Source organism: Rana temporaria, chromosome 9 (genome assembly GCF_905171775.1).
Source record: "Rana temporaria chromosome 9, aRanTem1.1, whole genome shotgun sequence".
Lineage (NCBI taxonomy): Eukaryota > Metazoa > Chordata > Amphibia > Anura > Ranidae > Rana > Rana temporaria.
In genome coordinates this window covers 133,548,211-133,569,786 of record NC_053497.1, presented here as the reverse complement: position 1 = coordinate 133,569,786, position 21,576 = coordinate 133,548,211, and the positions used below count along the sequence as shown (strand labels likewise).

The 21,576-nt window shown below is 43.1% G+C and overlaps 1 protein-coding gene across 2 annotated transcripts in view; it reads left to right on the top strand.

Moving 5' to 3' along the window:
* Positions 1-21,576, top strand: part of LOC120914093 (discoidin domain-containing receptor 2-like) — a 197,087-nt gene that overhangs the window by 75,038 nt on the left and 100,473 nt on the right. Inside the window, exon 2 of one of the 2 annotated variants that reach the window (XM_040324572.1) lies at positions 13,589-13,689. The exons of the other annotated variant lie outside the window; for it this stretch is intronic. The gene's annotated coding sequence lies outside the window, so the exon portion shown is untranslated. The remainder of the gene's footprint in view (positions 1-13,588; positions 13,690-21,576) is intronic. 2 annotated transcript variants of the gene reach the window in all.

The following is a 21,576-nucleotide window of genomic DNA, read 5'->3' as shown; positions in this document are numbered from 1 at the left end:
CCGCCTAATTTAAATGGGGCATGTACCATTTAAATTAGACGCGTTCCACCGCCGAACGTACTGCGCATGCTCCGTTTTGAAATTTCCCGCCGTGCTTTGCGCGAAATGACGTCGCACCGACGTAATCTTTTGAACGGCGACGTGCGTTACGTCCTTTCCTATTCACGGACGACTTACGCAAAAAAAAAATAATTTAAATTCGATGCGGGAACGACAGCCATACTTTAACATGGCTAGTCTAAATATAAGCCACGAAATAGCTGCCGGGAAAAGCCGACTAGCGACGACCGCGCGTACCTTCGTGGATCGCCGTAAACAGCTAATTAGCATACCTGACGCGGAAAACGACGCAAACTCCACCCAGCGGGCGCCGAAGTATTGCACCTACGATCCGAAGGCGTACGCCTGTCGGATCGAAGCCAGAAGCCGTCGTATCTTGGTTTGAGAATTCAAACTAAAGATACGACGCGGCAAATTTGAAGGTACACCGGTGTATCAGCAGATACTCCGGCGTACTTCTTCTGTGAATCTGGCCCTCGGTTTTTAATTTTTTGCTTAAGAAACAAAAAAAGACTGAACATTTAAAAAAAAAAAAAATCATAGTTTGTTATAAAATTTTGCAAACAGGTAATTTTTCTCCTTCACTGATGAGGCTGCACTGATAGGCTGCACTGATGAGGTGGCACTGATGGGCACTGTTAGGTGGCACTGATGAGGCGGCACTGGTGGGCACTGATGGGCTCTGATAGGCAGCACTGATAGGTGACATTGATGTGGCACTGATTGGCAGCACTGATGGGCATTGATAGGCAGCAATTATAGGTGACACTGATGATGAGGCACTGATGGGCATTTAGAGGCGGCACTGATAGGTGACACTGATGATGAGGTTCTGATAGGCAATGATTGGCAGCACTGATAGGTGGCACTGGTGGGCACTGATTAACAGCACTTGTGGGCACTGATTGACAGCACTAATTGGCACTGATAGGTGACACTGGTGATGAAGCACTGATGGGCACTGATTGGCTGCACTGATGGGCACTGATTGGCAGCAGTGGTGGGCACTGATTGGCAGCAGTGGTGGGCACTGTTGGGACCGATGTCCCTTTAACAGAAGACGGCTATCTGCTTTCTTCTCTCCTCCTGCTCTCAGCGTGAGGAAAGAAAAGCCGATAACTAGCTTGTGTTTACATTCTGTGATCAGCTGTCATTGGCTGACATCTGATCACGTGGTAAAGGGCTGCTATGATTGAGCCTTTACCACGATCTGTCCGAAGGAGGCTCATGGGCAGCACGATCACGGGAGGACGTCTATGTACGCCTTACCCGCAAAGTAAGCCGGCGCTGTAGCCATCTTTCGGTTATAGCTCGCTCAGGAAGTGGTTAAAGAAAATGCTCTTTTGACTCGTTGTTGGCCCATGATTATCATTTACATTGGTATAGTCATTTTTCTGCCCATCTTGTTCCACTCCATAATAGCAAGTGCAAATTTAAATTTTCTAGTACTAGTAAAAGTAGTAGTAGTGATAATAGATCTGAGCAAATTAAAATGGTTTTGTTTAATTTGTACAAGATGATTGGATTTTATTTTTGTAATGAGTCGCTATTTTGAGTTTTTTGTTAAGATTGTTTACTTTATTCAAACTTTGTGTATGTCCTATATTTATGAGACAATCAAATTTCAATAAAATTAAGTATGTATATTCATTGCATGTGAATATTTCTAGGGGATAGGGTGTTCATAGCTTTCATCAAATTCCTAAAGGGGTCCATGACTCAAAAAAGGTTAGGAACCACTGCTCTAGTGTTCTCATTGACGTCACGTCCTCTAGTGAATGGCTAGGCAGCATTTATTTGTGATGTCACTGGTCTCTAGTGAATGGATAGGCTGCATTCTCTGTGATGTCATAGGTCTCCAGTGATTGGATAGGCTACATTCTTTGTGATGTCACTGGTCTCTAGTGAATGGATAGGCTGCATTCTCTGTGACGTCATAGGTCTCTAGTGATTGGATAGGCTACATTCTTTGAGATGTCATTGGTCTCTAGTGAATAAATAGTCTGCATTCTCTGTGACGTCATAGGTCTCTAGTGATTGGATAGGCTACATTCTTTGTGATGTCATTGGTCTCTAGTGATTGGATAGGCTGCATTCTTCTCTGTTCAATATGTTTATTCAATGGTATTTCCATTTTCCATATAAGAAAAAGTACAAATGAAAGTGTACAAACAATCAATAAGGACATATGCAGATACAAAGATACACATTACATGGATTGAAATCTGATAACTTTTAAGCAAGATGTTACATCAACAATCGGTAATTTTCTAGATGCTGGTTATTGTTTATGTTACAAAATCTATTGAGTATGTCTCCATGGAGGAGCTTCCATTTCCAAATCCATTTATTAGAATGCAACATGAACATTAGTGTATTAAATCTCAACCTCTGTTAAATTTAGCTAAGACTAAAGTATAGTAAATAACATCAAGTACTTAACGTGTGTGGTAAAAACACATGTGATTTATCATGTGCATTAATGAATAGCGAAGAATATATTTCCGGGGGTACTCACTTACCCACATCATATCAGACTCAATCCAACTTAGGGATGATTTCAGGTTCATTTGGAGTAGAACCTTGGGATCTTAGTTGCACTGCAATAGATTAACCAAATTAGTATATATATGAAATAAATAAAAATCAAAAAATAAGAGCAAAGAGAGATTATAGAAGAGTAGAAGAAGAAGAGAGAGAAAAAAGAATGACGACTAAATTTTATGAAGCACCTTTGAGGTTTAGAAGCTGTTTTTATCTTGCATCCTGGCAGCGCCTGTCTCGGTGATTTGATTAAATTTATTTGAGTAAGAGTATATATAAAATTATATACTCTAATCCAATATCATCTTACCCTGGGACATTGCCACCATATGTGATACATTGTTCAATAGGCTGCATTCTTTGTGATGTCATAGGTCTCTAGTCAATTGATAGGCTGCTTTCTTTGTGATGTCATAGGTCTCTAGTGCAGGGTTTGACAAATTTGCTTGGAATCTAGGAGCCAACTAAAAAAGTTAGGAGCCAGAAAACGCACCCCGTCCCGACGAGCTTGCACGCAGAAGTGGATATGTAAACGGTGTTCAAACCACACATGTGAGGTATCGCCGCGATTGGTAGAGCGAGAGCAATAATTCTAGTCCTAGTCCTCCTCTGTAACTCAAAACATGCAAGCTGTAGATTTTTTTAAACGTCGCCTATGAAGATTTTAAAGGGTAAAAGTTTGTCGGCATTCCACGAGCGGACGCAATTTTGAAGCGTGACATGTTGGGTATGAATTTACTCGGCGTAACATTATCTTTCATAATATAAAAAAAATGGGGATAACTTTACTGTTGTCTTATTTTTTAATTAAAAAAAGTGTATTTTTTTCCCAAAAAAGTGCGCTTGTAAGACCGCTGCGCAAATACTGTGTGACAGAAAGTATTGCATCGATCGCCATTTTATTCTCTAGGGTGTTAGGATAAAAAATATATATAATGTTTGGGGGTTCTAATTAGAGGGAAGAAGATGGAAGTGAAAAATAGTGAAAAATGACATTAGAATTGCTGTTTAACTTGTAATGCTTAACTTGTAATACCAACGGCCACTACCAGATGGCGCCAGCTCACACATCTAGTGGTAATAACTTGTAATACCAACAGCTCACCACCAGATGGCGCCACCTTCCAAGCCAAGTCGCCAGGACACCATTTCTAGTCGCCATGGCGACCTGGCGCCTGGGATTTGTCGAGCCCTGCTCTAGTGAATGGATAGGCTGCATTCTTTGTGATGTCATTAGTCTCTAGCGAATGGATAAGATGCATTCTATGTAACGTTACAGGTCTCTAATGAATAGATAGGCTGCATTATCAGTGATGTCATCAGTCTGTAATGAAACGATAGGTCACGTTCTGAGTTATTATACCAATCTCTTATAAATAGTTCAGTTTCTTACATGGTGTTATACGGTCAATCTGAATGTGTGTGTCAGTACAGACATCTGTTGTATAATGGGTTGTGTTACACAGATGTGCTCGTTTCTGTGTTTCGGATCAGGTCTGTGAATGTCCATCTGGTGAAGATAATTCATTCCAAGAATATTTTTCTCTGGACCGGGGGAGCGCAGGGAAATGGATAATAATACAATCTGGATATCATATGTAATCACACAGTACATTGTTTCAGAATAATACAGGACAAGCCAATTCATGAAGACACATCTGGACATGTTACGGCCTCTTCTATAGAGTGACTTTGTTCTGCTATATCAGTGTTTCTCAACTCCAGTCCTCGGGGCGCACCAACAGGTCTTGTTTTCAGGCTTTCCATTATTGTGCACAGGTGATTTTATCAGTTTCACTGCCTTAGTAATTACCACAGCAGTTTGATCTGAGGGAAATCCTGAAAACATGACCTGTTGGTGCGCCCCGAGGACTGGAGTTGAGAAACACTGTGCTATATCATAATGTTTACTTAAACTTTTACAGCTTTTTATTATGCAATGTATATACATGTACAGTATGCGATGAACGTTTTCTATGGGACAATGTAACTCCCCTAAAATGTATTTTTATCCAAAACTTTTATTTACAGTAAAACTTTGGATTGTGAGCATAATTTGTTCTAGAAACATGCTTGTAATCCAAAGCACTTGTATATCAAAGCGTTTTTACAGGGTATAAAAGAGAAGAGAGGCACCTCTAAGTGCAGCAATAAGTTGCTGAATGTTGTTCCTTCATTAAATGTAACCATATTGTTACACTTAGAGGCTCCTCTCTTCTCTTTTATACTAAGTTGACACATGACACTGCTCTTATATCAATACATTGCTTGTATATCAAGGCAAAATCTATTAAAACATTTTGCTTTTTATGCAAAAAGCTCTCAAACCAAGTTACTCTCAAACCAAGGTTTTACTGCATTTTGGATAGAGTGAGGAAATCCATCAGATCCATTCAAGAGATTCCTTCACTTCCTGTCTGATGAAAAGTTTGTCCCCAATATAGTAAATGGGGGGAAATCATTCTAACAGCAACACATATAGTAGTATAAATGTTTTTGTTTCTTTTTCTTAAGTTAAAGTAATACTAAAGTCTGTTTTTTTTCCCTCTAAAAATAACAAACATGTTATACTTACCTGCCCTGTGTAATGGCTTTGCACAGCGCAACCCTGATCCTCCTCTTCTCTGGTCCCTCGTCGGCTCTCCTGGCCCTTCCCTCCTGTCAAGTGCCCCCGAGCCGGGGGTATAACTCCCTGTGTCCATTCAAATACAGAGCTCCAATCGGCCAGGCACTCTTTTTCCTGATTGGCTAACTGACTTTGGTTGATAGGAGCAGGAGCCAATGGCTCTGCCGCTGTGTTTCAGCCAATCAGGAGGAGAGTCCCGGATGGCCAAGGCACTCGTGGGCATTGTTGGATAGGGATGGGACTTTTAGGGGGGCTCCTGCACACAGAAGACTCTTTATCCTAATGCATAGAATGCATTAAGATGAAAAAAAATACTTCTGCCTTTACAACCACTTTAAGTAGGGGAAGGCTAGAACCTTTGTCGCTTTTGATTGTTGTCTCATTCCTTGTTGCAGATTTTTCCTCCATTCCTGTCTGGTAAAAGGTTGTCCCCAAAACAGGCAAACAGAAAGCATGTTAAATGGGTTTCTTTTGTGCCTAGAATATACGCATCACACTGTTTTTCTCAAATGAAAACCACATTCGACCGTTTTTCGAGTTGTACAAAATGCCTTATTTTTTAAATGTCATTAAAAACTATCATGTGTGGGCTCCAGAGCATTTTTCACGATGTAAAAAAATGGGCATTAAAAATTTCGAACATGCTCTAATTTTTCACATCGTTTTTAAAGGGACACTAAAGGCAAGATTTTTTTGGTTTAAAAATAACAAACATGTTATACTTACCTCTGCTGTGCAGTTCGTTTTGCACAGAGTGACCCGGATCCGTGTCTTCTGGGGTCCCTCGGCGGCTGTCTCTGCTCCTCCTCGCAAAAGCTTTCCACGTTCATGCGAGCTCCCTCGCATGGTGGAAAGCTTTTGCGAAAGCGCTCCTGTGATACAACGGCGGCCATAGCCACCGACTGTATCACTCGGCCCTGCACCCCGGTGCGCCGCATCATCCGCTGTGATTGTCAGCAGCACCAGCCAATGGCGGCGCTGCTATCAATCCACCCAGCCTAGCCAATCAACGGCCAGGCTGGGAACCAAACAGGAGGACGAGAACGCGCACAGGACTTTCAAAGGGTGAGGTAAGTAAAATGGGGGCTCGGGGGGGCGGTGCTATCAGATGTTTTTTTACCTTAATGCATAGGATGCATTAAGGTAAAAAAACTTTTACCTTTACAACCCCTTTAACATTGTCCTTTTTAGCATCGTAAAAAATGGTCGTGTGCGCGCTTTAATGACGTGAAAAAAACGCGTTTGCTCAAAAGCAAGTTATGAGACGGGAGCGCTCGTTCTGGTAAAACTAGCGTTCGTAATGGAGAAAGCACATTCATCACGCTGTAACAGACTGAAAAGTGCGAATCGTCTCTCACCAAACTTTTACTAACACAAAATCAGCAAAAGCAGCCCCAAGGGTGGCGCCATCCGCATGGAACTTCCCCTTTATAGTGCCGTCGTACGCGTTGTACAACACCGCGCTTTGCTAGAGCATTTTTTTTTACGATCGTGCGTAGGCAAGGCCGTTTTAATGATCGAGTTGAAAAAAACTTTGTTTTTTCTAGACCATTAAAAACGTAATTTTTTAAAACCAGAAAAACGGTCGTGTGTACGAGCATTAGACTTTGTTTCGAGAAAAAATGTCCATCCTGCTTCTTTAAATTTTCTCAAAACAATTGTCAATTTTACCCCATTAGCCATTATGAAATTGAAGGAACTTTTAAACAAGACATCAACTTAGTGTCTGTATGTAGCGCCCCCTTACTTTCAGTTTGGGCGCTATGCCAAAGTTAATGGGGAATGGGAGGGTTAGTTTACTCCCATTCACAATTAGTGGAAATTTGGGTTGTTGCCAATTTCAGAATTTGTCCTGTAGGTCAGTCTGCGCTCCAGGGGTGCGTTATCACCCCTGGGCGGCAGTTGGCGCTAGAGGGGTTCTGACAGACCCACTTTTCCCAGCAGCCAATCAGAGTTCTGCCCTCGTTGGGCATGCTGGGGGGAGATATATCTGGGGCAACCGCCATTGGTCTCTGTTCTGTGCGGGGCCCGAGTTCCAGGTGCGGTATCCACCGTGGCCTGCTTCAATGAGGTTATGCACCGTGCGGAGCCTCACCCTAACATTGAGAGGGGCCCCAGCGACTTGCTGGGTCCCAACCTTCTGCTGAGAGGATCCTAAGCTGGGAGCTGTGCGATGGGGAATCGGCTCAGGGGGAACCTAGAACTAGAGGTTGCCCGGGAGGCCTGGACGAACCATTGAGGATTCGGTCGCCACACTGCATGACAGGTATGCTTAAGCTGTCAGTTGGGGACACAAATCTGAATTTACTTGGCGGAATCGCTCATCCTATTCTCACATATCTCAAATTGACAAAGCCTGTATCAGAGGCTCTGAGTCAGGCCGGTAGTAGAGGTCTGTTCCTCCCAGTGATCTTTAAGTGGCGCTCCGGCTGCCAGGCCTGTGATAGTCGCCTGTCCGGGGGCACTTTACCCACCCTGATCGGGGTGGGGACGAACTGAGTTACACTATTGCTAAGGCTTGCTCTTTTTCATATCCAAGGCCTGATACCAAAGTCCCTTTATGCTCATCAACCTTTCTCTATTGTGTGCCATGTTAATGTTGGCCATGTTGGGCCTTGGAATAAAGCATTAAAAACTACAGTAATTTCGTGTCTGGACACTTGTTCTTCATCTAGACTCTCGGATGTCACCCCTAGACCAAGCCAAGAAGGTAACTCAATATGCTGATCCCAAACTAATCAGCGGCTCCTCCGGGGGTGAGCGCTAAATGTAGATTTATCATTTTAGCTTCTAGAAAGTGAGTCTCAGTTTGTAGGGCAAGGCCTAGTACATTCAGGCATTAAAGGGAATAGTTCAGGGTGTGCCTCTGATGCTGGCACAGAAAGAGTAGATTGAGCCAATTGACTGCACATGAGCATTTCACAAAACATTTACAAGGAACATTGCAAGTGGCTTCAAGTCCTTGCCTGATGCTGTAGTGGATTGTTGTGTTGAGATAGACTAGTAGAATGTGGCCAAGTGCCTTGTAAACTTCCTCATCCAGTGCCCCCAGTACAAGGATTACTGTAGCCATGTGGCACAGAGGACACTAATAGACCCAATGAGCTTGCAGAGTAAAGAACATATTTTACTGGCAAACCATGGCCGTCGTAACTGATTTCAATCTTTTATTCCTGTTTCAATGGGATTTCCTTGAACTGAGGCAATGAATGAAGCCCCCCGTCCTAATCTGCCAAAGGCTCCCCCAGCAATTAACGTCTGTGACTCGCATGGAAACTGATGTAATGGTGTAACACAATACTAACTCATATTCAGAACTATTTTGACAGCTGAAATGAGATGACGTTATTCCCCAGCCACGAGTTTCCAAAGCTCGTGGAGAGCCTGGCATCTCCGATACGTCTCCCTGCCATACCGAATATTTAGACTGCAGAGAGGCATAGAGTTCATTACTAAACCCCTATGCAGGGTCTGTGCTAGGTCCTGGCTCCCTGGGCACATACCCCAATGCCCAGTGCTCTGTATCTTTTCTGCACTGAGTGCTCCCATCTTCTCAAGAATGAGCCTAAACACACTTTCATCCTTTCCAAACTATAATTAGATTATTCTCCAAATTTAATACAGTAAAGTCATGTATTACAGATCCACTGGTATCTCTGTTTTCTTAGAATTATGATAGGTAAATTATTTATGGATTAGAGGAGCATTTTTAATGTGTTATTGGGGTTTTCTTTGTTTGCCATACATATGTTCTGTTCCCAAACTCATTCACGCAGGTCTTTTTGGACCTTGCTTTGTGCACTGGAATGCAGTCATGTTGAATCAGGAAGGGGCCATTCCCAAACTGTTACCCCAAAGTTGGGAGCATTAAATTGTCCAAAATATATTGATATACTGATGCCCTAATGCCTTAAAGGGGCTGTAAAGTAGACATGTGCAGACTGGAATATTTTGTTTCGTTTTTTTCGTTTTCGTTTGGAAAATACATTTATTTAGTTACTCCCGAAAATCGTTTTGATTTATTTCGTTTTTCGTTGGGGAATAGCTTTCGTCCGAAAATCCAATAATACTTGGTTTCTGTCAAATGGTCAAAAGAATATTCGACGGAACGTCGAATATTTGTAGTTTCCATCGATTGTTCAAACGAATATTCGACGGAACGTCGAATCTTTACGTTGAATCGTACATTTCCGTTCGAATATTCTGCCTACAAGAATTCTAATGTTGTATGACTAGTAATAATGTCGAATCTATTCTCTATAATGTCGAATCTATTTTCTCATGAATCGAAATCTATTCTCTGTAATGTCGAATCTATTATTTCTATAGTGTCGAATCTTTTCTCTATAATGTCGGATCTTTTGTCTATGATGTCGAATCTTTTCTCTATAATGTCGGATCTTTTCTCTATGATGTCGAATCTTTTCTCTATAATGTCGGATCTTTTCTCTATGATGTCGAATCTTTTCCCTATAATGTCGAATCCCTCTATATCGAATTTTTACCGCAACGAAAACGAAAATAAAGCATTTTTTATGTCGGATCTTTTGGTTTTCGTTTCTTGCACTTTCGTTATCGTTTGTTAAAACGATAACGAAAAAAACAGATTTTTCGGACGAAAATACATTCTAACGAAAACGAATGCACATGTCTACTGTAAAGGTTTTTTTTTTTTTTTCTAAATGGATTCCTTTAAGCTAGTACATTGTTGGTTCACTTACTTTTTCATTCTATTTCCCTTCATTTTATTTTTTTACTTTGTCTGAAATTCTAACTTCCTGTTCCTCCTCAGTAAGCTGTTCTGGCTGACTAACCCCCAACCAGAACGGCTCGGATGATGGGGGCAAGCTTACTGATGAGGAACAGGAAGTGAGAAATTCAGACAAAGAAAAAAAACATTTAGAAGGGAAATCGAAGGAAAAGGCAAGTGAACCAACAATGCACAAAGCTTAAATGAACCTATTTAGAAAATAAAAAACAAACCTTTACAATCACTTTAAGAGTTCCCTTCACTGGAACTAAGGGACCAAGCCCAACCCCTGAGAAACAACCCCTCCACCAAATATGTCGGAGGGGTGGTCCAATACCTTTGGCAATATAGTGTGGATGAGTAAGTTTGATGTGGAGGAACTTGACTGGCCTGCATAATAGAGTCTTGACCTTAACCTGATAGAACACCTTTGGAATGAATTAGAGTTAAGACTGTGAGCCAGGACTTCTTGTCCAACATCAGTGCCTGACCTCACAAATGCTCTTCTGGAAGAATGGTCAAACATTCCCATAGACACACTCCTAAACCTTGTGGACAGCCTTCCCCCGAAGAGTTGAAGCTGTTATAGCTGCAAAGGGTGGGCCAACTCAATATTGAACCCTACAAACTAAGACTGGGATGTCATTAAAGTTTATGTGCGTGTAAAGGCAGACTTTTGACAATATACTGTAGATAGTCAATCTCTCTAAAGGGGGCACAGCAATAAAAACTTTGCATGAGTTCAAATCCTTCCAAACGCTACCCAAAACTGGATACACATACACCTATATGCTTATAGATTAAAATGATATCATACATTTTGAGCACAATATGCTTTTTGAATATTAGTTGACTTATTTACTATTCGATTTATGGTAATTTGGTGGTACATTTTATTTTTTTATTTTTTTTGTTTCATAAGATATTTGATTTTTACTTTTAGTTATGTCATCTTATTGTGAAATCACCATTTTCAGATAATGTTGTCTAACAAATAGAAAGATTATAACTTAAACAAGCCAAAAATTACACAAGGTGGAAGGAAGAAAATTCTCCCACATCAACACTGACTGTGCTGATAAATCCCTTGCACAGTGTTATTGGAACAGATTCAAAGAGCAATTGCGCCTGCGTAACCATAGTTACGCAGCGCAATTGCTTACTTGCCCCGGCGTAACGAGTTCTCCTGATTCAGAGAGCTCGTTACACCGACTACAGCCTAAGATATGCGTGGCATAAGGCTCTTATGCCCGCATACCTTAGGCTGCATTCTTGCGATGGCCGCAAATTGCATACTAACGCCGATTCACAACGTTACGCGAGCCCTGCGTACGCAGTTTACGTCGTTTGCGTACGGCGGTTTTCGCATAAGGCTGCCCCTGCTATTAGCAGGGGCAGCCAATGTTACGTATACCCGTCGTTCCCGCGTCGCGAAATTTGAACTTTACGTAGTTTGCGTAAGTGATTCGTGAATGGCGCCGGACGCCATTCACGTTCACTTTGAAGCAAATGACGTCCTTGCGACGTCATTTGCCGCAATGCACGTCGGGAAAGTTTCCCGACGGAGCATGCGCTCTACGATCGCCGCGGGAACGCGCCTAATTTAAATGATTCCCGCCCCCTACGGGATCATTTAAATTGCGCGCGCTTACGCCGGTCATTTTGCCGGAGCGCACACGCAATTTACGGAGCTACTGCTCCGTGAATCGCGGGTAGCGCAGAAAATTTGGCGCGGGGCAAAAACGGTGCCCTGCGCCTACGTAAAAAAAGTGCAGATGTTACGGAATCTACCCCATTGTGTTTTGCCGGAGGGGAGCCCTCCCTACCATAGCAGAAAACAATGATCACTGCTGGTGGATATAACCGTCAGTAGTGATTGCTTGCAAAAAAAATCTGATAGGCTGGTTGTACTGAAGTTCATCAATAGATTGACTTCAGTACAACCAGCCTGCCCATAGATCAATCGCATCTCGGTTGATCCCTGCTAAACTGGCTGAGATTGGATCGATCTATGGCTGGATTTAGTCCCAGATTTGATCTGGAAGGCATTTATCAGTATCAGAATGTTTCTATATGGCTTATTTATAGATAGGCAGAAAGGTCCCTGTAGCTGGGAAAAGATAGGGCACAAATACATGTGCGATTTTTAACCAATTTGCCATGGCCAGTTATAGATTTGCCCATGACTGAGCATTACCTCTGTGACTGCGGTGCACTACAAACTAATCAGATACAGCTGCACGCTGCTGACAGAAGAGAGCAGAGTGAGCAGAAGGATGACTTCATCAATGTGCTTCTGCTCCTTCGTTGCCCAATGGGCAGGCTAAGGGGTGTGTTCAGCTGTGCTGCTGCTTTTGCACTGTTGGCTAGGAACTTGGGTGACTGGGATGTCTGGATCACAAACTGGCTGAAGAGAATTACAGAGCCTTTGGTAGGTAGATGAGTTCCCATATATAGGTGTATTTAGAGGCTTGCCAGGCCTATAGCTTTGAAAGTTGCACTTATCTTAAATAAGTACATTTTAAAAACAGGTTACCTATAAAAAGAAAAAAAAAATGTACTCCAAGAAATATTATTTGACATTTCCTAACGAGTTAAGTTCACAATTTATTCTGATCATCAGGATTTTTTTACTGCATGCTGTAAATCCGTGACCTGATTGGAGCCCACTCCTTACACCCACCCACTCTCCGGAGGGTAATTGGATCCTGATATCGCAGCTCTCCCCCCCCCCCCCCTCCCTTCCCACGACTCCCTCCCTTCTGCTTCATCTTGTTCTGTAACTTTCACAGAAAACTTCTGCTTATCAACAGAAACTGAATAAAAAGAGATGACCGGTTTAGACAAAAAAATAGACATTTTCCTGTAGTTTATAATCACAGGGCTCTTTAGATCTCAAAAGGAAACTTTATGTCTACTTCCATGAATAGCATTGAGAGTTTTCCCACAGCGCTAGGAAAAGAACAATGAGCCTTTCACATCAGTTTGTAGCCTAAGGAGCTTACAGTCTAATATTCTGAATTTCTGACAGGTCGATTTTTGGAGTTCAGAAAGCCAAACAAACACAGAAAGAACCTCGCAGCCAATGCTTATCAGTTGGGTTATAAGACAATAATAACTCTCCTTCCCTTTAAGAAGCACATTATCATTTTGCTTATATACTATATATATATATATATATATATATATATATATATATATATATATATATATATATATATATATATATATATATATATATATATATACACACACACACACATACATGTTTTTATATATATATATATATATATATATATATAAATAAATAAACACATAATTATATACATATATATATATATATATATATATATATATATATATATATATATATATATATATATATATATATATATATATATATATATATATATATATATATTTATTTATTTATATGCACACACATTTTTTTATTATTGTTTATTTATTTTATTTTATTACATTTTTTTAAATACTTTATGGCCATTATTTACCTTCTACCACATTTTTATGCAAAATACCCAACAGTAAATGCGTTTATACATGCAATACATGTAATTCAGCAAATTAAATTCTAATTTTCTCTTTAGGAGGCACTATATGTAAAGAAGAAAGTGGTCAAAGACCAATTGATCTACATCCGTGGCAAGCCATTCCTTAACTGGGAGATGAGGCTCTAACAAGCAGTGAGGTATGTAGGGGCATGACGGTAACCAACACATCTGCAATTGGTTCATGAGCACAGGGGGCCCAGAGCTTTCTGGCAACACAGCAATATATATAGGTAGCAATAGTAATTGACAAATACATTTGAGCCCTGGTTCACACTGGGTACGATTTGGAACGATTTGAGATGCGATTTGACATGTCAAATCGCATCTCAAATCGGCGGCAATTATCGGCAATGGCACTGTCCTAATCAGTGCGACGCCGCATCTGCGATTTCAAAAAGTAGTTCCTGTACTACTTTTTGCGATTTCGGGCCGCGATTTACATTAAATTGCGGCCGAAATCGCGGCAAAATCGCGGCAAAATCGCAGCCGCGAAATCGCGGTAAAATCGCGGATTTTACCCCGATTTTGAATTCGCAGCAGTGTGAACCTAGGCTCAATCAAATACATTTTTTTGGGGAACCTCCTATACAATTTTGCTGAAAATAAGTGATCTGTATCTGTAGAAGATTTATTAGTGCAACTCTATATAGTCTGCTTACACAAAATTGCTGTGCAAATGTTTCAGCATTCGCACAGCCGTCACAAATAATCCTTGTTATGCCCCATACACACGATCAGGCTTTTGCCCAGCCAAACTAACATCGGAATTCCGACAGAATTCTCTATGTTCTCTATCTAACTCCAATGAAATTCCTTGGAAAAAAGTCAGATGGGGCATACACACGGTCGGAATTTCCAATGGAAAAAGTCCGTCTGACTTTTTTAATCGATCGTGTGTACGGGGCTTTATGTGTCTAATATGTTATTTCCCATGATTGACAGCTCCATCTAGTGGACATAATGCAGTCTTTTCCTGAAATTTCTCAATCAGGAAAATACCACATTATGGCCAATGGATGGAGCTGTCGATTATAGGAAATAAACATACTAGAAACATTATGGGGATTATTTGTGACAGATGTAAAAAATGCACAGCAAATATTTGCTATAATAGTGAAATTATATTATTACTTCTTGGGGCTATTGGGTCACACTATCGCTACTTTTCACAGGAGGCTATTTTTCTTTTCTTTGACCATTGGTTTCTTACAGCCCAGTTAATCATTTAGATATGGTTGCAATTTATGGCACATCGTGGTACATATACAATTATTAATTTATATTGACTTTTCAGATATTGTTGGCACATGCAAGTACCTGATGTAACATACACTGGTGCTACTTTTTTTAATGTGGTTTTATTATATGAATTACAAGTGGGTTTTAACTCTGGTGTGCCTTTACATAAAATTATTAATACTTATATAGATTATGGCCACAGGTGTTGAGCTAAGCTTAGTTGGAGAGTTACAGTATTAACAATTTATTGATTTTGCGATTTTTGAGAATCATGGCGTTACAATATTATTGCATTATTATTATTGCATTATTCTGTTTTAATGTGTAGATCAAAGGGGTGACCTTTGATCTGCTTATCACAGTTAAACCAACCTGAAAAGATGAAAAAAAAGGAAATGTGTTTCAATTTAAATGCCTAGCAACCTTATTTAACATTAATCAGCCATATCCTTCCTCCCCTTCTACTCTTACTTATTTTTCTGAAAAAAAAATTGTAACATTTTGTAGACGCTATAACTTTTGCGCAAATCTATCAATATACACTTATTGCGTTTTTTTTTACCAAAAATATGTAGAATACACATTGGCCTAAACTGAGAAAGAATTTTTATTTTTTTATAAAATTTTGGGGGATATTTATTATAGCAAAAAGTAAAAAATATAGCTTTTTATTTTATTTTTTTCAATTGTCACTCTTTTTTTTGTTTATAGAGCAAAACATAAAAACCGCAGAGGTGATCAAATACCACCAAAAGAAAGCTCTATTTGTGGGAAAAGAAGGACGTCAATTTTGTTTGGGTGCAACGTCATTGTCAGTTAAAGCGGCACAGTGCCGTATCGTCCTCTGGTCAGGAAGGGAGTAAATTCTTCCGGGGCTGAAGTGGTTAAGCTGCTTGAAAGTCTCTACAAAGTTTTCATAAAGAACATGCCTAATTGCTAATATAGGCCAGGCCTTTAGACATGTTTTTGCTTTGCACAGATCTTTATCAGGGACTGATTTTATCTCACCAGCTGTACAGAAAAAAATCTGTCTGCGCTGTCTGGTAGCCATTAGTGGGCTCACATCTGTATTTGTTCATAAAAATAAGACTAACCAAACTCATACAATTGACATTTTTAAATAAGTCTAACTATTGGATACATTTGACATTTACTATAAGAACTTGATGAAACTGTGTAATAGTTTCCCTTTAGGAGTAGTAAGGGCAAATGATGTTTGTTAGTGATCAGTAGAAGAAGCAGTCGGGGAACAGTTAATCATGATAAGGATCTTCCAAGAATTGGTAGAGGGATATAATAGAAGTGTATAATAGAAGAAGGAATATAGCTGCTATTTAATCTCTGTGTTTAGATCACTGTTAAACAATGATGATAAACACAAATGTGCAATACATGTCTCAGTGATACTGGTCCCGGGCATCGTTCCATGTGTTCTGCGCTGAATTTCTGCACGGCTTCTCATTAGGGTTTTCATTTAAACAACTCTGAATCATAAATCACCGGTTGATTTAAGTAAAAGAGCTTGTAGTAATATTTATAAGTAAATCTGAAGTCATTCTGGGAATTGAAAAGTTAAAGCTAAGTTACAGTTAACTTCAGGCAAAATCGGCTTCCAAATAGTTAACCAGGAGATGCAGGGGGTGTGCGTTCCCTTGTTAACGCTGACACTCGTCTCAGCCAATCAGGTTCACCGGGTCTGGTTACCGGTAACCTGATTGTCTGAAGCGACATCAAGGGCGGAAGTTGGGAGAAGACATCGAGGGAGGCTGGCTGACCCGAGAAAGGTACGTGCTGGTGGACGGGAAAGCAATTTGGCGGCAATTGTTGGGCACAGTGGGGACAATTGCTGGGCAAAGTGGTAACAATTGCTGGGCACAGTGCAGTGGTGACAATTGCTGGGCACAGTGGTGACAATTGCTGGGCACAGTGGTGACAATTGCTGGGCACAGTGGTGACAATTTCTGGGCACAGTGCAGTGGTGACAATTGCTGGGCACAGTGTTGACAATTGCTGGGCACAGTGCAGTGGTGACAATTGCTGGGCACAGTGTTGACAATTGCTGGGCACAGTGAAGTGGTGACAATTGCTGGGCACAGTGGTAAAAATTAATGGGCACAGTGGTAACAATTGCTGGGCACAGTGCAGTGGTTACAATTGCTGGGCACAGTGGTAACAATTGTTGGGCACAGTGGTGACAATTGCTGGGCACAGTGGTGACAATTGCTGGGCACAGTGCAGTTGTGACAATTGCTGGGCACAGTGCAGTGGTGACAATTAATGGGCACAGAGGTGACAATTGCTGGGCACAGTGCAGTGGTGACATTTTCTGGGCACAGTGGTGACAATTGATGGGCACAGTGGCTGCATTTGATGGCATGGAACGTTTGATGGCTCAGTGGCAACGTTTGATGGCACCGTGGGGCTGCAATTGATGTGTTTTTTTCTTTTGTTTGTAGCGCTACCCCCTCAGGAGCCACTGGTTAGATTTGGGACAGCATGATTATGTTACCTCTGTGATGTGTCTAGGGATGATGATGGAGAGGATGGTGATGAGAGCGAATGACGGAATGTCCAGACAGCAGGCTGACGTTTTCTGTGCTTTATTACATGACCAACAGTCAGCTCGAGGTAGATAGAATAGGTTGGTGAAAGGAGAGAAACTTGCAGATTCAGGCCTTTAGATAAGCAAAGCAGTCCTGCTTCAGGATATAGCTTTTGCTTCGGAGTGGGTGTAGTGCCCCTGGACAGGTCCCTCTCACAGGCCTGGCAGCCAGGGTGTCACTTAGAACTTCTGGGAAGGAACAAGTCTCTGCCACCGACTTGGCTCTAGTAAGATTTAGGTTTGCAGTGAGACCTCTGCCACAGGCCCAACACTCATGATCATGGACGATAGAGCGAATCCTCCCAGTAAACACAATTTCGCCTGAATCATCCTCAGGTAGACTTGTTAGCTTGGGGTCACCGACTGACAGTTTGTAGCATACAACCTGTCAGGCCCCGTACACACGATAGAATCCATCCGCTGAAAAATCTCAGCGGATCGGTTTCAGCGGATAGATTCTATGGTGTGTACATTCCTGCGGATATTTATCCGCGGAAATTTCCCAATTCGAGCAGATAAAAATTTGTAGACATGTCTACAAATCTATCCGCTTGAATCGATCCCAATGGATTGATCCGCTGGTCTGTACAGACTCACCGGATCAATCCGTCCGAAGGGATCCCCCGCATGCGTCGTAATGATTCGACGCATGCATGGAATTCCTTATATCACAGCGTCGCGCTCGTCGCCGCGTCATCATCGCGGCGACGGCGTGACACGTCATCGCGAGGGTATTTCGGCGCGGATTTCGATCCTATGGTAAGTACACTCCATCGGATCCAAATCCGCTGAAATCCTCGAGAGGATTTATCCGCGGAAACGGTCCACTGGACCGTATCCGCGGATAAATCCTCTCGTGTGTACTAGGCCTCAGTGTCCGGTCACCCAGATCCCCGATGGATCGTCTGAGCCCTATTGGATCACCTGCCTCCGGGTTCACCTCAGACCGACTCCCCATCGAACAGCACAACTCGCTTGGGATCTTCTTAATAAGAGGTGGGGGACCCAGTAAGTCACTGGGGCCCCTTGGCAGCATTAGTCGCTCCAGGCCATGAGGGCCCAGAGTCAGGAACTCCGCGTGGCACGTGCGCCCTGGCCTGGTAGGCAATATCGCCGGGGCCCGTGATGTGCGCACACCCTAAAGGTGGGTGCCGCACCTGGAACCAGGAATGGGCGAAGAACCCCACACAATGGCGTCTGTCACAGAAATACCCTCCCCCAGCATGCCCCACGAGGGAAACACTCCTCTCATTGGCTGCTGGAGAGAGGCGCTCCGCCTGGACCCCTCTGGCACCACCTGCCATCCAAAGATGGGAAGGTATCCTTGGAACACACTCTGACACCACAGGACAGTCCAGGGCTAACAGAAACCCAATTTAACAGATCAACACGGATGAGAGCAAGGTAACTCTCTCATCCCCCAACTAAATTTGACATAGCACCTGTACTGAAAAGTACACAGGCGTTACATGTTTGTTTGCTTCCCCCTAAAAATTTTGCGCACCAGCCGCCACTGGGCAAACAGCTAAATACCCAAATTAATCCCTGTTACGTACTTCGTAGTAGAGCCTGACTTGTAGGAGGAGACCTCTCTTACAGCCCTGGCTCATGAGCCACTGGAGTGGGAACAGTGGCCTCATGAGCGCAGTGAGGTAAGTCAACAGAGCTGGGTCGGTACAGGTAATAGGCTGGCAGGTTACAGGTTACTAGGCACAGAGCTGCAGATCAAACAGCACTGCACAAGTGCAGCTGCTGTCCTTTTAAAAACCCATTGGCGCCAAGTAGCGTTTAGCGTGCACGTGCACGCACCCGTCGCGCACGCATGTGCGCCCGAGGCAGGCGTTGGTGCACTGGCGCATACAGACGCCGCTATCTGGTCTAAACAGGAACATGCATGCGCGCACGCACGAACCTCCGTTCTGTCCAGGCAAGTCCCTGACAATCACATACAAGGTTTTGGTTTTCTAGAAAAAGATTTGTATTCCCATCCATCCAGTTGCAGGATTCATACAGATTTACCATGCCTCACAGCCCTGTTCGCTATGACAGGAGACCTGATTTGAATCTGCTGCACTTCACTGTCAATTATAGGACTCCTCCCACTTCCACTTGTGATTGGATAGTGAAAGAAGGAGCAGCAGACTGGTGAGCTCATCTCTGTCACTCTGCTCACTTCCCCAATCAGTATACACCTTCCACAACTGTTTGGCTCCTTGTAATGCTTTTTCCTTTCCAGCACCATAAGAGACTGATAACTTTTCAAAATCAGGTGCTTCCACTGCTTGCATTTTAAAAGATAGCTCTAAGGGTGTGTTATTAAATACATGGCTGCATTAAAGGAGAAGTACAGCCAAAGCTTGCTTGGCTATACTTCTGCTGTGGATCACAGGAGTGCAGTTCGTTTTGCAACTCCCGTGACCCGTTTTCAGCAGACAGCGGGCTGAATTCCTCTGTCTGCTGACGTCAGAGAGCTGGTTGAGGCTCAGGCAAGGTCGCAACAATGAAGTCTGGATCCGCTCACATGCCTGGACTAACACCCAGCTCAGCCTCTCAGCAAGCCACTGAGAGCCTGTGCTGGCCGCTCCTGCCCCCTCCACAGCCCAGCGTACCAGTGAGCACTGGAGGGGCAGAGCACAGAGCTGCTGACTGACAGTAACCAGCTATTTTGCTCAGGGAACTCTGAGAACCGAGCAATTACCAGTGTTGGATAGCTCAGTTCTCAGTGTTAGAGCCGGAAGGGTAAAGATGCTCCATCCATCCTAGGTACTGTAAGTGTGTTTTTTAAATTTAAATAAAAAACCCATACTCTTTTAATCTATGTTTTCATATCTGCCTGGACTTCAAATTAAAAATGTAACACTTAAGGGCTGATATACCAAGCCTTTGCTCCATGATTCATGGAGCAAAGGCTGGAGCAACAGATATTTTGGAATTTACTAAAGAAATGCACTGCCAAAGCAGCACAATTCCTTATTTACTATAATGCCGAGTGCGCCCAGGAGGGGGCGCATGGTGCGCCTCTATGGACCTGGCGCACAGCATTTAGAAATGTAAAAAGAAAGTGTTTGGGAGGGAGTTTTTAGGGGGGGATGTGGGGTGATGTGGGGAAGTGTAGTGACATGTGTTTGTTTAACATATACGGGCCGAATTGAAAGTGAAAGTGATTTTTGTGAAAACGAGCCGCTACGCCGGCAAGTACATTTAAACCTGCGGGAGGTTTATTTCTGTACTGCGCATGTGCGAGCGGGAATTTCGGGCAATTACGCACGCCGCTTCACTACGCAGGCAAAATATTGGTAAATATCAAGCGGCGTAGCTGCCTTTGCGTGGCTTGAAGCGGCGAATGTGAATGCCTGAGTCGTTTTCAGCTTACGCTGACCATAAGGGGGGAACTCCGTGCCAAATAAAAAAAAAAGGCGTGGATTCCCCTTCAGGAGCATATCAGGCCCTTAGGTTTGGTATGGATCGCAAGGGGGAAAACCTACGCCGAAAAAACAGCGTTCCCCCAAGATCCATACCAAACCCTTATCCGAGCACGCCACCTGGCCGGACTTCTCTGTTCCCTCTTCTGCCGAGCCCGGTCTTCTCCGCTGTCTTCTGCCGGGGGGGCGGTCTTCTCTGTTCCCTCTTCTGCCAGGCCCGGTCTTCTCCGCTGTCTTCTCTCTTCCCTCTTCTGCCGGGCTCCACCGAGGGGGCCGGGTCTTCTCCGCTGTCTTGTTCCGTCTTCTCTTCCAGCGAGGTTGACACAACGAGCTCTCCCGCTGTAATGCCGTCTAAGCTTTGCGCAACGACTTATATAGGCATGGGGCGTGGTCACCGGGTGATGCCAACCGGCAACCCCACCCTTTGTTACATCACATTCCCGGGGAATGATGGGAATGTGATGTAACAAAGGGTTGGTTGGCGTCACCTGGTGACCACGCCCCATGACTATATAAGTCGTTGCGCAACGCTCAGACGGCATTACAGCGGGAGAGCTCGTTGTGTCAACATTGCTGGAAGAGAAGACGGAACAAGACAGCGGAGAAGATCCGGCTCCCGTGGTGGAGCCCGGCAGAAGAGGGAAGAGAGAAGACAGCAGAGAAGACTGGGCCCGGCAGAAGAGGGAAGAGAGAAGGACGGCCCCCTCGGCAGAAGACAGCGGAGAAGACCGGGCCCGGCAAAAGAGGGAACAGAGAAGGCC